The sequence below is a fragment of the Macaca nemestrina genome, chromosome 15 (genome assembly GCF_043159975.1).
Source record: "Macaca nemestrina isolate mMacNem1 chromosome 15, mMacNem.hap1, whole genome shotgun sequence".
In the NCBI taxonomy this organism is placed as follows: domain Eukaryota; kingdom Metazoa; phylum Chordata; class Mammalia; order Primates; family Cercopithecidae; genus Macaca; species Macaca nemestrina.
Genome location: NC_092139.1, coordinates 64,156,922 through 64,171,131, shown reverse-complemented (window position 1 = coordinate 64,171,131; position 14,210 = coordinate 64,156,922). Strand labels below are relative to the sequence as shown.

Here is a 14,210-nt window from a genome sequence, read left to right as displayed (position 1 = left end):
GTAATCATTGCTCTTTAAAAATTAAGAGAAAATATATTTATAACATTTGTATTACTTTTATCACAATTTCTGAATTTAGTTATCAGTAGATAAGACAAAATAGATAAGCGTCTGCTTCCCTGCTTTCTTACTAAGATGTATATTTTTATTCATACCTGAAGGCAGTGTTTTTCAATCATTTCCATGTTCGCAGCTCAGGTCTTTAAGGACAGAGGATGCATATTGGGGCAGCTTGCATTCTGAATCCTAAGTGGCTCTCTGATGTCTTAAGTTCTTTCTTTCCTATTTGTGAGGATTCAGGAGATAATGTATGCAAACTGCCTGTTATTAGTATTATTGGTTGTATTAATAATCTGCTTTGCAATGTGAAAATCTCCTTTGTATTAAATAGTCCTGGCAGATGATCCTTGACCCTTATGCGGAAAGTACCCATTGTCTAGTGAAAACATGTACTGTGTGTTCCTAGCTGTGAGACTTTGAGAAAGATACTTGACCATTCTGAGCTCCTACCTCAGAGACATTCATGAAGCTCAGTGAGATAATGGCTGTAATGTATCTAGCACAACTTGGTTTTTAGAAAGGATTGACTTAAAATGTGTAAAATTCAGTGGCATTTAATTACATTCATAAGGTTTACAAGCATCATCACTATGTATTTCCAGAATTTTCCATCATTCCAAACAGAAATTCTGTACCCAATAAGCAATAACTTTCCATTCTTTCCTCCCTGACACCCTGGTAACTTCTTAATCTAATTTGCGTTTCTGCGAATTTGCTTATTTGGGTACCTCACATAAAAGGAATCATGCAATACTTGCCCTTTTACGTGTGACTTACTTCACTTAGCCTAATGCTTTCGAGGTTCAGCCAGGTTGTAACAATATGTCTGATAGCATTGATCAGAACTTCATTCTTTTTCATGGTTGAGTAATATTCCATTGCATGTATACGTCACATTTTGTTTATCCCTTCATCTATGGATGGACACCTGGGGTGTGTCCACCTTTTGGTAATTGTGATTACTGCTGCAGTGAATACTGTCCTCGGACTTCCCTTTTTTCTCTTGTCTTCAGCCAGCATCAGCAGTTGCACGTCAGCACTCAGCATGTTTCTGAGTTCATTTTTGCAGTTCTTTTGGGTATACACCTGGGAGTGGAATAGCTTAGTCATACAGTAATTCTGTGTTTAACTTTTTGAGAAACTTCCAAACTTTTTCACAGTGACTGTACTGTTTTACTTTCCTACCAAGAATATTCAAGCGTTCTAATTTCTCCACTTCTTTGAAACAGCACTTGTTATTTTTTAATTATTATTATAGCCATTCTAGTAGGTATGATGTGATATCTCATTTTAGGATTGATTTTCTTCCCCTAATAATGAATGATTTTGAACATTTTCTTATGTGCTTATTGGCCATTTGTATATCTTTGGTGGAATTACTATTTAAGTCTTTTTTTTTTTTTTTTTTTTTTGAGATGGAGTCTTGCTCTGTCACCTGGCTGGAGTGCAGTTGCATGATCTCGGCTCACTGCAGCCTACACCTCCTGGGTTCAAGTGATTCTCATGCCTCAGCCTCCCGAGGAGAGCTGGGACTACCAATACGCACCACCACGCCCAGCTAATTTTTGTATTTTTAGTAGAGACAGTGCTTCACTATGCTGGCCAGGAATGGCCTCGATCTCTTGACCTCGTGATCTGCCTGCCTCAGCCTCCCAAAGTGCTGGAATTACAGGTGTGAGCCACCATGCTTGGCCTACTATTCAAGTATTTTGCCTGTTGTAAAGTTTAAATAATAAACTCTGGTCAGCTATATGATTTCTAAATATTTTGTCCCATTCCATAGAGTGTCTGTTCTCTTTCATTTTAGAGACAGAGTCTTGCTGTGTTGCTCAGGCTGGAGTGCAGTGACACAATCGTAGCTTACTGTAATCTCAAGCTCCCGAGCTCAAACAATCCTCCCATATCAGCCTCGGGAGTCACTGGACCTATAGGCGCACACTACCCTGCATGGCTTACTTTTGTTTGTTTGTTTTCGTAGAGACAGAACTGCCTCTTTCTTCATAGGTAGGGGAGTGTTCTGTGGTAAATATGACCTGGTGATGGATGGATCCAGCTCCCTATTAAATCCAGCAAACATTTGAGGGCAGTTGTCATATTGTGTTCTTTCTTCCAGTCTAAAATGCTCCCAGTTCCTTTAGTCCAAGGGTTAGCACATTAAAGGGCCAGATGCTAAATATTTTAGGCTTCAAAGACTAAGAGACAAAAGCAAGAATAACATGTAGGTATAATGAGATAAAACAAATTTCCACAAAATTTTAATGAATGAAATTCAAAATATAAATGAGTACAACTTTTTGTAATATAGCTCCATTATGGAGAAGAATTGGGTTGTTTTGTGGGGGATGGGGTAGGAAGTAGGGGGTAGGGTTGTCTACAGGAGGATCTTGTGCTAGAAACCTAGGACTGAGACCAAATATGAAAACAAAAGATGCTCCTATCACTTCTATCTTTATAAGAGCTTTAGAAGCTCTGTGCCAGGACCAGGGGCAGAGACCAAATGTGTCTTCCTCTTCATTTGTTTTCTATTTTTGAGACAGTTTGAGACAGAGTCTCACTCTATCACCCAGGCTGGAGTGCAGTGACGTGATCATAGCTCACTGCAGCCTCAAACTCCTGGGCTCAAGCAATCCTCCTGCCTTATCTTCCTGAGTAGCCAGAACTACAGGTGCATGCCACCTACGCCCAGATCATGTTTGTATTTTTTATAAAGATGCAGTCTTGTTATGTTGCCTAGACTGGTCTCAAACTCCCGGGCTAAAGTAATTCTCTCTCAGCCTCTCATGTAGCTGGGACTGCCTGTGCACATCACAATGACTGGCTTAATTCATTATTACTACCATTTCTGTAGAGATGGAGTCTCACTATGTTGCCCAGGCTGGTCTTGAACTCCAGGCCTCTAGCATTCCTCCCACCTTGGCTTTCCAGAGTGTTGGGATTACAGGTGTGAGCTACCATGCCAAGCAATCACAAGGGTCTTTACGATAGCAAGAGGGAGGTAGAAGAGTCAGAATTGGAGGAGATGTGATGATGGAAGCAGAGGTGAGATGCTCCGCTTCTTGCTTTGAGGATAGAGTTAGGAGCCATGAGCCAAGGAATGTGGGTGGCTTCGTGAAGCTGGAAAAGGCAAGGGAACACATTCTCTCTAGGCCCTCCAGGAGGAATGCAGCCCTGCTGACGCCTTGACTTTAGCCTTGTTATGCCTATTTTGGATTTCTGAGCTTCAGAACTGTCAGATAGTGGACTTGTGATGTTTTAAGCCACTCAATGTAGGGTAGTGTGTAAAAGAAGCAAGAAGAAATGAACACGAAGCCAGGCACAGTGGCTAATGCCTACGATCCCAGCATTTTAGGAGGCTGAGGTGGGAGGATCAGTTGAGCCCAGGAGTTCAAAACCAGTCTGTACAACATGGTGAGACCCTGTCTAAAAAAAAAAAAAGTCATGGTAGCACACACCTGTAGTTTTAGCTACTAAGGAGGCTGAGGCGGGAGGATTGCTTGAGCATGTGAGTTCAAAGTTGCAGTGAGCTGTGATTGCACCACTTCACTCTAGCCTGGTTGACAGAGGGAGTTCTTGTCTTTAAAAAAAAAAAAGAGAGAGAGAAAAGAAAAGAAATGAGTAAGCATGGTGGGAATGGGGACAGACGGCAATATTAAATAGAGTGTTCAGGGTTGTCCTCATAAGTGAAAACTGAACAAAGGCTTGAAGGAGGGAAAGGAGCTGGCCAAGGTGCTTAGGGAAGAGCATTGCAGGCAGAAGCAACAGAATGAAGATGTTAGGAGGGAACTCCTTGGTGTGTCTAAGGCTCAGGATGGAGTCCAGTACAGCAGAGAGAGGGAGGAAGAGAAGCAGGGGAGGAGGCCAGGGAGGTGTTGGGCTGAGATCACTACAGGTTGTGTGAGCCCTGGGAGGTTATTGCTGGGGCGTTGACTTTTACTCTGACTGAGATGGGAACTGCAGGAAGGTTCTGAGCAGAGAGGTGACATGATCTGTCTCTCTATTTAAAAGCACCCCCTGGCTGCTGATTTGGGAAAGACTACAGGGAGGTTTTGGTAGAAGCAGGGAGGCCAAGCTGTCACGATGTGCGGGTGGGAGATGATAGTGGTCCTGACCAGGGTCCTGGTGGCGGTGAGAGATGGTCAGAACCTGGATACATGTTGAAGACTATCAACAGGATTTCCTGAGAGACTGCACGTGGGGTGTAAGAGAAGGCAGGGGTCATGGTTGAGTTTGATTCAAATTGAATTATTAAGTAATTAAAAAAAAACACTACTGCCTTTCCCAATCCTACCAAGTAAAGGATGCTAGATGAAAGAAATCTCAAGTCAGGCCAAGTGCAGTGGCTCACACCTGTAGTTCCAACAGTTTGAGAGGCAGAGATGGGAGTGGCTTTTAAGGCCAAGAGTCAGCAGCCTTGGCAACATAGCAAGACCTTCTCTCTACAAAAATAAAAGAAAGAAATTTAGTAAAATAAATGTAGCCAGGCATGGTGGTGTATGCATGTGGTTTCAGTTACTCAGAAGGCTGAAGTGGGCAGATAACTTTTGAGGCTAGGAGTTTGAGGCCAGCTTGGGCAACATAGCAAGACTTCTCTCTCTACAAAAATTTAAAAAAAATAGCCTGGCATGGTGGAACCTGCCTGCATTCCCAGGTATTAGGGAGGCTTAGGCAGAAGGATCTCTTGATGTCAGTTGGTCAAGGCTGTAGTGAGCCATAATTACACCACTGCACTCCAGCCTGGGTGATGGAGCAGAACCCTGTCTCAAAATACAAATACAAATAAAATGAAATCTCAAGTCAGACCAGTTCCATCTAGGCTATGCAGGCCTTTCAACTGCATAGCCACATGATTGGGTTTGTGTGGCTGTGGATGAGAAGACTGCTGCCCAATTATTGTTGACTGTATAATCAGTTTATTTTTAAATATAGTAGTAATGGTCTTGATGGTCTCAGATACATGTGGGTTTTGGAATTCTTTTTGGGACAAGTTTTAACATCTAATTGGTTCCATCATTTCATATTTTTTATCAGATCAATTTTTTTTGTTTGTTTGTTTTGAGACAGAGTCTCACTTTGTCACCCAGGCTGGAGTACAATCTTGTCTCACTGCAACCTCCACCTCCCAGGTTCATGCGATTCTCCTCCATCAGCCTCCTGAGTAGCTGGGATTACAAACACGTGCCACCACTCCCGGCTACTTCTTTGTATTTTGGTAGATACGGGGTTTTACCACATTGGCCAGGCTAGTCTCGAATCCCTGACCTCAAATGATCCACCCACTTTGGCCTCCCAAAGTGCTAGTTTTATAGGAGTGAGCCACTGTGCCAGGCACTTAACAATTTTTTACAAAATCAGAGTTGATATTACACTACCTAATCAGTTTTGATTAATGAAAAATGAAATTGTGTTGTTTGCACTTTATCCAAAATTGGTGTCATATTGGCTAAATCAGATCAACGCTTGAACAGAGGCAAAATTAGAGCTTCTTTATCTCGCGACATTATGTTGTTCTTGAAGAAGATGCCATTTCTTTATTGTAGTCTTTATAATAAACAGCTGCTATCATTGCAAACTTGCTGTTTTGGCACATAGGAATTTTTCACTAGAAGGCATGTGAAGAAAGACCAAGGCCATTTGTAATGAATTTAGCATTCATTGTTTGACTGCATGACTGTCCCGGAGCTGTAACTTTACTAATGAATTTTTCAGAACCCTCTTGGCTAGCAACTGAGACTAACCAGCCACTCACCCTCATTATTCAGTGTTCTTTTATTCTTGTCTATTCCTTCTCAAACTTGGCTACGCTCACAAAGTGATAAGAACTTGCATTTCTTTTCTTTTTTATTTTTATTTATTTATTTTGAGATGAAGTGTTGCTCTTGTTACCCAGGCTGGAGTGCAGTAGCATGGTCTGGAATCATTGCAACCTCCACCTCCCGGGTTCAAGCCATTCTCCTGCCTCAGCCCTCCTGAGTAGCTGGGATTACAATAATCCACCACCACAGCCGGGTAATTTTTGTAATTTTTAGTAGAGAAAGGGTTTCACCATGTTGGCCAGGCTGTTCTCAAACTCCTGACCTCAGATGATTCACCTGCCTCAGCTTCCCAAAGTGCTGAGATTACAGGCATGAGCCACCATGCACAGCACGTTTCTTTCCTTTGTACAGACAGGGTCTTGCTCTGTCGCCCAGGCTGCAATATGGTGACATGATCATGACTTATTGCAGCCTCAAACTCCTGGGCTCGAGCAATCCTCCCACCTCGGTCTCCCAAGTAGCTGGGAATACAGACGTGTGCCACCATGACCAGCTGAATTTTTTTTTATTTTTTATTGTAGAGGCAGGATTTCGCTAGATTGCTCAACCTGATCTCAAACTCCCAACCTCAAGTGATCCTCCTGCCTTACCCTCCCATCGTGCAGGGATTACAGGCGGGTGTGACTACCTGTGCCCAGCCCCTTATTATTATTTTTTAAATAACAGCTTTATAAAAATATAACTCATGTGTCATGCAATTTATTTGCTGAAATCTGCAATTCAGTGGGTTTTAAGAGTATTCACAGAGCTGTGCACCGATCACCACAGTCACTTTTAGAACCTTTCATTACCCTGTAGAGAAATCTACACTCCTTAGCCACTGATTCCTACTCCCTACCACCTGCCTTTGCCCTCAGCCTTAGGCAACCATTGATTGGTTTTCTGTCACTGTGTATTTGCCTAATCTGGACAAATAGAAATTGTACAATACGTGATCTTTTGTGGCTGGCTTTTTTTCCTTCTTAGTTCAATGTTTTCAAAGTTCCTTCATGTTGTGGCTTTTATCAGTAGTTCATTCATTCTACAGCTGAATAAATTCCATGGTAGACACACTGCGTTTTGTTTATTCATTCATCAATGGTGGACATTTGGGTTGTTTTCGTGTACTGGCCATTATGAATAATGCTGTTATGAAGATTCCTATACAGAATTTTGTATGGACATATATATTTTTTTCCTCTGAGATACATGCCTAGGAGTTAAATTGTTGCATTATGTGATGACTGCACATTTAGGCTTTTGAGAAACTGCCAGATGTTTTCTAAAGTGGTTAGACCAGTTAGGTGTGATGGCTCACACCTGTAATCCCGGCTACTTAGGAGGCTCATTTGGGGGGATGACTTGAGCCCACAAGTTCAAGACTAGCCTAGGCAAGATAGGGAGACCCTGTCTTGATTAAAAAAAAAAAATGAAATTAAAATAACAAGAAAAGAAATTCCCAGTGTGGTTATGCCATTTTATGTTCCCACCAGTAATGTATGTGGCTCCAATTCCTCTGCATCTTCTCTGACATTATGTTTTTTCTAGATAGAGGATTGCTCTGTCTCAGGCTGGAGTGCAGTAATGTCATTACAGTTCTCTGCAGTCTTGACCTCCCAGGCACAAGTGATCCTCTCATCTCAGCCTCCTGAGTAGCTGGGAATTACAGATACACAGCACCATGCCTGGCTAATTTTTATATATTTTTTGTAGTGATGGGGTTTTACCATGTTGCCCGGGCTGGTTTCATGCTCCTAGCCTCAATGGTCTGGTCACCTTAGCCTCCCAAAGTTCTGGAATTACAAGCTGAGCCCCTGTGCCTGGCCTTCACTAACATTTGTTATTATCTGTATTTCTTTTCCTTTTATACCTTCAAGCAGTATAAGAACAAGTGTCTTCAATAATAGTAAACAAAAAATATAATCCCAGGGCATTGGGAGGCTGAGGCAGGGGGATCTCTTGATGCCAGGAGTTTTAGACCAGCATAGGCCACCTAGCAAGACCTTGTCTCTACAGAATATTTAAAAATTAGCTGAATGTGCTAGTGCCTGCCTATAGTTTCTCTCTCTCTCTCTCTCTCTCTCTCTCTCTCTCTCTCTCTCTCTGTCTCTCTCTGTCTCTCTCTCACTTTTTGAGACATGATCTGGCTGTGTCACACAGGCCAGAGTGCAATGGTGCGATCATGGTTCACTGCAGCCTGAAACTCCTGGGATCAAATGATCAGTCCTCTCACCTCATCCTACCAAGTACTGCGGACCACAGGTGCATGCCATCCGGTTCTTGCTGTGTTGCCCAGGCTGGTCTTGAACACTTGGCCTCATGTGATCCTCTCCCCTAGGCCTCCCAAAATGCAAAGATTACAAGTATGAGCCACCGTGCCTGGCCCCCACCCTGCCTATTGAGAACCAAAAGAAGGAACTAAATTCTCCTTAGCTCAAGTCCAGCCATTTCCAGGTTTCTTCATTAGGAAGGAGTTGGTTATTGGGCTGTCCAGGCCTCTCAAGCAGCACGGAAATGAGGTGAGTGTGTTTTCCTGCTGCTCCACTCTGCAGAGAGTTGGAGTATGTTTACTCATTTGCAGAGAGAGATGCCGTGTGGGAACCTTAGGATGGAGAAACCCCTGATTCCAGTGTCCTTTGTGTGTGTATATATATATATACACACACACACACAATATACATACACACACACACTTTATGTTTTAGTGTACATGTGCACAACATGCAGGTTTGTTACATATGTATACAGGTGCCATGTTGGTGTGCTGCACCCATTGACTTGTCATTTACATTCAGAAACAGGATCTTGCTCTGTCACCCAGGATGGAGTTCAGTGGGGCAATCATGGCTCTTTGTAGCCTCAAACCCCCAGGCTAGCAATCCTTCCTCCGCCTTTCGAGTATCTGGGACTACAGGTAAGCGCCATGACACTCAGTGAATTTTGAAATTTTTGGTAGAGATGGGGCCTGGCTGTGTTGCCAGGACTTGCTTTGAACTCCTGCACTCAAGGGATTTCCTGCCTGGGGCTCCCAAAGTATTGATAGTACAAACATGAGCCGTTGTGCCCACCCTCTCTGGTTCTTAGCTTCCTGCCTCCCTCTTCCGTATTTAAAGAACCCTTGTAATTACATGGGCTCACCCAGATACTCCAGGATAATCTTGTTTCAAGGACAGCTGATTAGCAACACTAATTCCATCTGCACTCTTAATATCCCCCTTCCTCTGTAACTGCGCTGTGTAACACAGGACTTGAGCAATTGGTAGGGGGCATTACTTTGGCCACCACAGTGACCGAAGTGATTGGTGGGGGACATGTTAAAGATACAGGGAAGTTTGAGGAAGAACTGACAAGTGAGGTTCCAGAGAGGGCAGGAGAAGAGAATTCCCATAGGGGGATTAGATTAACACTTTCTTTTTTTCTAAGACAGGGTCTCGCTCTGTCACCATCACTGGAGTGCAGTGACATGATCTTGGCTCACTGCAGCCTAGAGTTCCCAGGCTCAAGGCATCCTCCCACCCAGACTCCCAAGTAGCTGGTACTACAGTTGTGCACCACCACCATTCCTGGCTAAATTTTTTTCTTTTTTTGGTAGACACAGGGTGTCACCATGTTACCCAAGCTGGTCTCCAACTCCTGGTACCAATTGATCCTCCTGCTTTGGCTTCCAAAATTGCTGGGATTATAGGCCTGAGTCACCGTGCCTGGCCTCTGCTAGTTGTATATTCTCTAGAGTTGTCTTTATTTATGCTATGGTGTCCCTCATCATGCTGATTCCCTGTTACAATTAACATTTCTTTATATTAAATTTTACATATATATATATGTATATATGTATTTATTTAATTAATTATTTTTGAGACCGGGTCTCACTCTATTACCCAGGCTGGAGTGCAGTGGCACAGTCCCGGCTCACTGCAACCTCCACTTCCCAGGCTCAAGCAATTCTCCTGCGTCAGCCTCCTGGGTAGCTGGGATTACAGGTATGTCCCACCATGCCCGGCTACTTTTTGTGTTTTTTGTAGAGACGGGATGGGGGTGATTTGCTGTGTTTTCCAGGCCAGTCTCAGACTCCTAAGCTCAAAGTGATCCACCCACCTTGGCCTCCCAAAGTGCTGGGATTTCAGGTGTGAGCCACTGCACCCATTGCAGTATAAACATTTCAGAGGTTTATGTCTCCTGATTGAATTTGGGCCTAGGTTTGGTTATCCAAGGAGCAGTGCCCAGCTCCTTCCCAGCAGGATATGGAATGCTGGTGATTTCCAGGAAGTGACCTCACAGTGACTCAAGCTACCACGTGTTGATTGTGATGAAATGCCAGCTGAGGCACATTCCCTGGGAGCTAAAGGGTGCTACACTTGACCACTGCAGCAGTAAAGATGACTCCGAAGAATGGCATGGGATGGATCCTTTCAAGTGAACTTGAGCAGGGGTCTCCAACCACAGGGCCACAGAGCTGGAGGTGAGCAGCAGGTGAGTGAGGGGAAACTTCATCTGTATTTACAGCCCCTCGCCATCACTCACATGACCACCTGAGCTCCATGTCCTGTCAGATCATCAGGGACATTAGATTCTCACAGGAGTGCGGAGCCTATAGTGCCCTGCGCATGCAAGGAAGCTAGGTTGCACAGTGTTTATGAGAATCTAATGCCTGATGATCTGTCACTGTCTCCCATCACCCCCCCAGATGGGACAGTCTAGTTGCAGGAGAACAAGCTCAGGGATCCCACTGATGATACATTATGATGAGATCTATAATTATTTCATTATATATTACAATGTAATAATAATAGAAATAAAGTGTACGATATAGGTAATGAACTTGAATCATCCTGAAACCATTCCCTCCACCCCCAGTCTGTGGAAAAATTGTCTTCCACAAATTCACTCTGGTTTTTTGGGTAGAGACGGTGTTAATATGTTGCCCAGGCTGATCTGAAGTTGCTGGCTTCGAGCAATCCACCTTTCTCTGTTGGGATTCACTCAGGATGGCGGCAGAAATATTAAAGGAGAATATTAGGGAAAGTTAGAGGAAATAGTCACAAACCTTTAGGAAGGCCGAAAGGTTACCTAGCTTGTAATAATTGAACAGGCTGAAGGCAGCCAGTTCTTACCTTAGAGCATTAGGTCATAGAGTAAATACTAGGGATGGTAGAGGCTTCCCCAGTTAAGGCTGTTTACCCTACCTCCATTAACTAACCTTTGAGCCAAATAGCCCTCTCAGGGGGAGGGCGACCCCAGAGATTGCCCCCGATGGTATTTACTTTAAACCACTGTACCTGAGCTGTAATCGTTCTTAGAACTACTCTCTTAACCATGTTAATTATCCACAAGTGTGTTGATTCAGAGCTTCTGTTGTTAATTGTATACTAAATAAAATGTCTAGAGTGTGAGCTGCTCAAGGCCAGCCACAGTGACAAACCTCTCTTGGTGTACAGGCGGTCAGACACTCAGCTGGACTGGCACAACAGAATATCTGTGTGTTGGTGTACGTTTTATCCATCTGTCGTTTGGGTCTGGGTCTGTGGGCAGAACCCCACAGCTAATACCTTCTGATGAGGAGCCTTACCTCAGCTGGTGCCCTGTGTGAGGAGAAATACAACACTTCTCAGCCTCCCAAAGTGCTGAAATTACAGGGATAAGCCACCTCACTCAACCAAGGCTGAGTTTCCTAAACCAAAGAAAAATTAGGTGAGATTACTTGAGCCCAGAACATCGAGGCTGCAGTGAGCCCTGATTGCACCATTGCACTCCAGCCTAGGTGACAAAATGAGACTCTGTCTCAAAAACTAAAATAAAATAAAAATTAACCCTCTATGACATTCTAAGTAGTTCTTTCCCTTTGAAGTGTTCCCCAGAAGCCTTTGAATTTTGTTTCATTTTTACATACCAGTAAAAGCTTTTAAGTACTGATGTTTGTGTCATTCCTTTTTTTTTTTTTAAGAATGTGTTTTTGTCCCTCTAGCTGGATCAACTACTAAATACTTCAGAGCCCAGGAAGAGAGACTGACTGGACAGCATGTTATTCAGGTATTAAAAGACTTGGACAACAACTCAAAAATGGTCAAATAATAGTGCATGCATCAAATGCAACGGGAAGCTCTTCTGGAGGGTGAGAGAAGCTTCCAGATAAGGGGACATTGAAGCTGAGTCCTGAAAGATGAGGAAGAGTTGTGTGAGAGTGGGGAGAGAAAGTGGTGGTAGAGGGTGGGGAATGGATTGGGATGGAGTGAGCTGCCCAGGCAAGGAAACCAGCACTAGAAAGACCTGGACAATCAAGGTGGCACATTTTGTTCAGGGAATGGTGAATTAAGTGTGGCAGGAATGCTTTGCAGAGAGATTAATTTACTTGTATGGAATTTCTCACTAAACCTCATTACAGTTTCTAATCTTTTGATGTTATCATCCATCGCTGTCCTTGTTAAATAGTTTGAAATAGTTATGATAATCACAATAACACCAAGTGTAATATTTCACTAATCCTCAAAAACACAGGTAGGTATCACAGTTAGCCCCATTGTATGAATGAAGTGATGAAGACTTGGGAGTGAAGAGTGATTTGCCCAAGCTCACATGGATACTAAGACTGAGTCAAATGTTGGATCTGGTCTGACTTTAATGCATGCTTTGTTCATGAGCACCATGTGTTGTCTCTACTTTGTAGTTAAGCACGTAGACAGGTAAAAGAAAAGCCTGTATTTCTGTCTGCTCGCACACTTCTGACTGAATGTGAGTGTGGAGTTTCTACACGAAATTCTCCAATGCTCTGGAAATTAACTGGGTATCTCCCATTTTTCTTCTGATGCTACCTGGAGTTAGTGCAGACCGCACCGGTCAGGGGCTCAGTCCCACGAGACCACCCTCACTTCAGATGCTAATGGCAAGTCCTGGGTTGTCACCTGTACTTTTGACCAACCAGTTACAAATCAGGGGTTCCCATGACTCCCTTTTTGGGTTTCATCATTTGCTATAACAGCTTATGGAACTCATAAAACAGTTTATTTTCTTTTTTCTGAGGGACAGAGTCTCATTTTGTTGCTCAGGTTGGTATACAGTGGGGCAGTCATAGCTCACTGCAGCCTTGACTGCCTGGGTTCAAGTGGTCCTCCCGCCTCAGCCTCCTTAGTAGCTGAGACTGTATGCTTGCACCAACACATCTGGCTAATTTATTTTTTTGTAGAGATGGGGTCTTGTTGTGTTGCCCAAGTTGGCCTTAGATTCCTGGGCTCAAGCGATCCTCCCACCTCAGCCTCCCAAAGTGCTGGGATTACAGATGTGAGTTACCGCATCTGGCCAGTTCATTTCCTATTACTGGTTCATGATAAAGGATACATCTCAGAAACAGCCAATGAAAGAGACGTACATGCTGGATGCAGTTGCTCATGCCTGTAATCCCAGCACTTTGGGAGTCTGAGGTGGGCCTTACCTCAGGAGTTTGAGACCGGCCTGGGCAACATGGTGAAACCCTGTCTTTACAATTTTTTTTTTTTAATTACTGGGCACAGTAGTGTGCACCTGTAGTTCCAGCTACTGGGGAGGCTGAGGTGAGAGGATACCTGGAGCTGGGGAGGCTTAGGTTGCATGAGCTGAAATTTTGCCATTGCACTCTAGTCTGAACAGAGCCAGATCCTGTCTTGATAAAAAAGAAAATAAAGATGCATAAGGCAAGGTATGTGGGGAGGGACACAGAGCTTCCATGCCCTCTGTCGGGCACAGCACCCTCCTAGCACCTCCTTGTGTTCAGTAACCCAGAAGCTCTGCAAACCCTGTTGTTTCGGTTGTTTCTGGAGGAACAAATAAATGTGACCTTTTCCAGAGAACTTCAGCATCTCTCAGTTGGACTACAGATGTTCCCACTGTAGGCATCAGATCTTGAAAACCCTATGCAAGGGGCTGTATTTTATGTCTTTATTCTGGTGCACCCAGCAGGAGTGGGTGGCATAGCACCGTGGGACAGTCACCCTTTCCATATACTGACAAGCAAGAAATGGTCCTGAGCCACCGTTTCTCTATCTAGAAAACTATTTCACACTACAGTTTACTATAATCAAACTAATATACTGGGAGAGCTTGTTACCAAAATAAATCATGATGGATTTGGTAAAAATAAATATCCTACTCCTAAAACATTGGGAATCCAAGTGTATTTTCATGTGTACAATTTACTTAAAGTGATATTTACCCATAAACTAATTGTCTCATATTAAATGTTAGGACAAGAACTACCTACTTTCATTTGCTGTGGATATGCTTTCCACTTGATTTTTCCATTGGTTTGTTTTTTAGTTCTGTAGAAAAACATCCCATAGAACTACAGTGACAATATGCCTGTGTTGTGGGAATTTTAAGGAATCAGAGAGA

The 14,210-nt window shown here is 43.4% G+C and overlaps 1 long non-coding RNA gene across 30 annotated transcripts in view; it reads left to right on the top strand.

Moving 5' to 3' along the window:
• The window catches only part of LOC139358577 (uncharacterized), a 102,809-nt gene that overhangs the window by 10,810 nt on the left and 77,789 nt on the right, over positions 1–14,210 (top strand). For 28 of the 30 annotated variants that reach the window (XR_011613754.1, XR_011613752.1, XR_011613740.1 and 25 more), the window contains 2 exons: positions 10,049–10,322; positions 11,815–11,879. This is a non-coding gene — a long non-coding RNA (uncharacterized lncRNA). Of the gene's footprint in view, positions 1–10,048; positions 10,323–11,793; positions 11,880–14,210 lie in introns of all 30 variants that reach the window. The other 2 variants (XR_011613746.1, XR_011613745.1) reach the window with 2 other exon arrangements.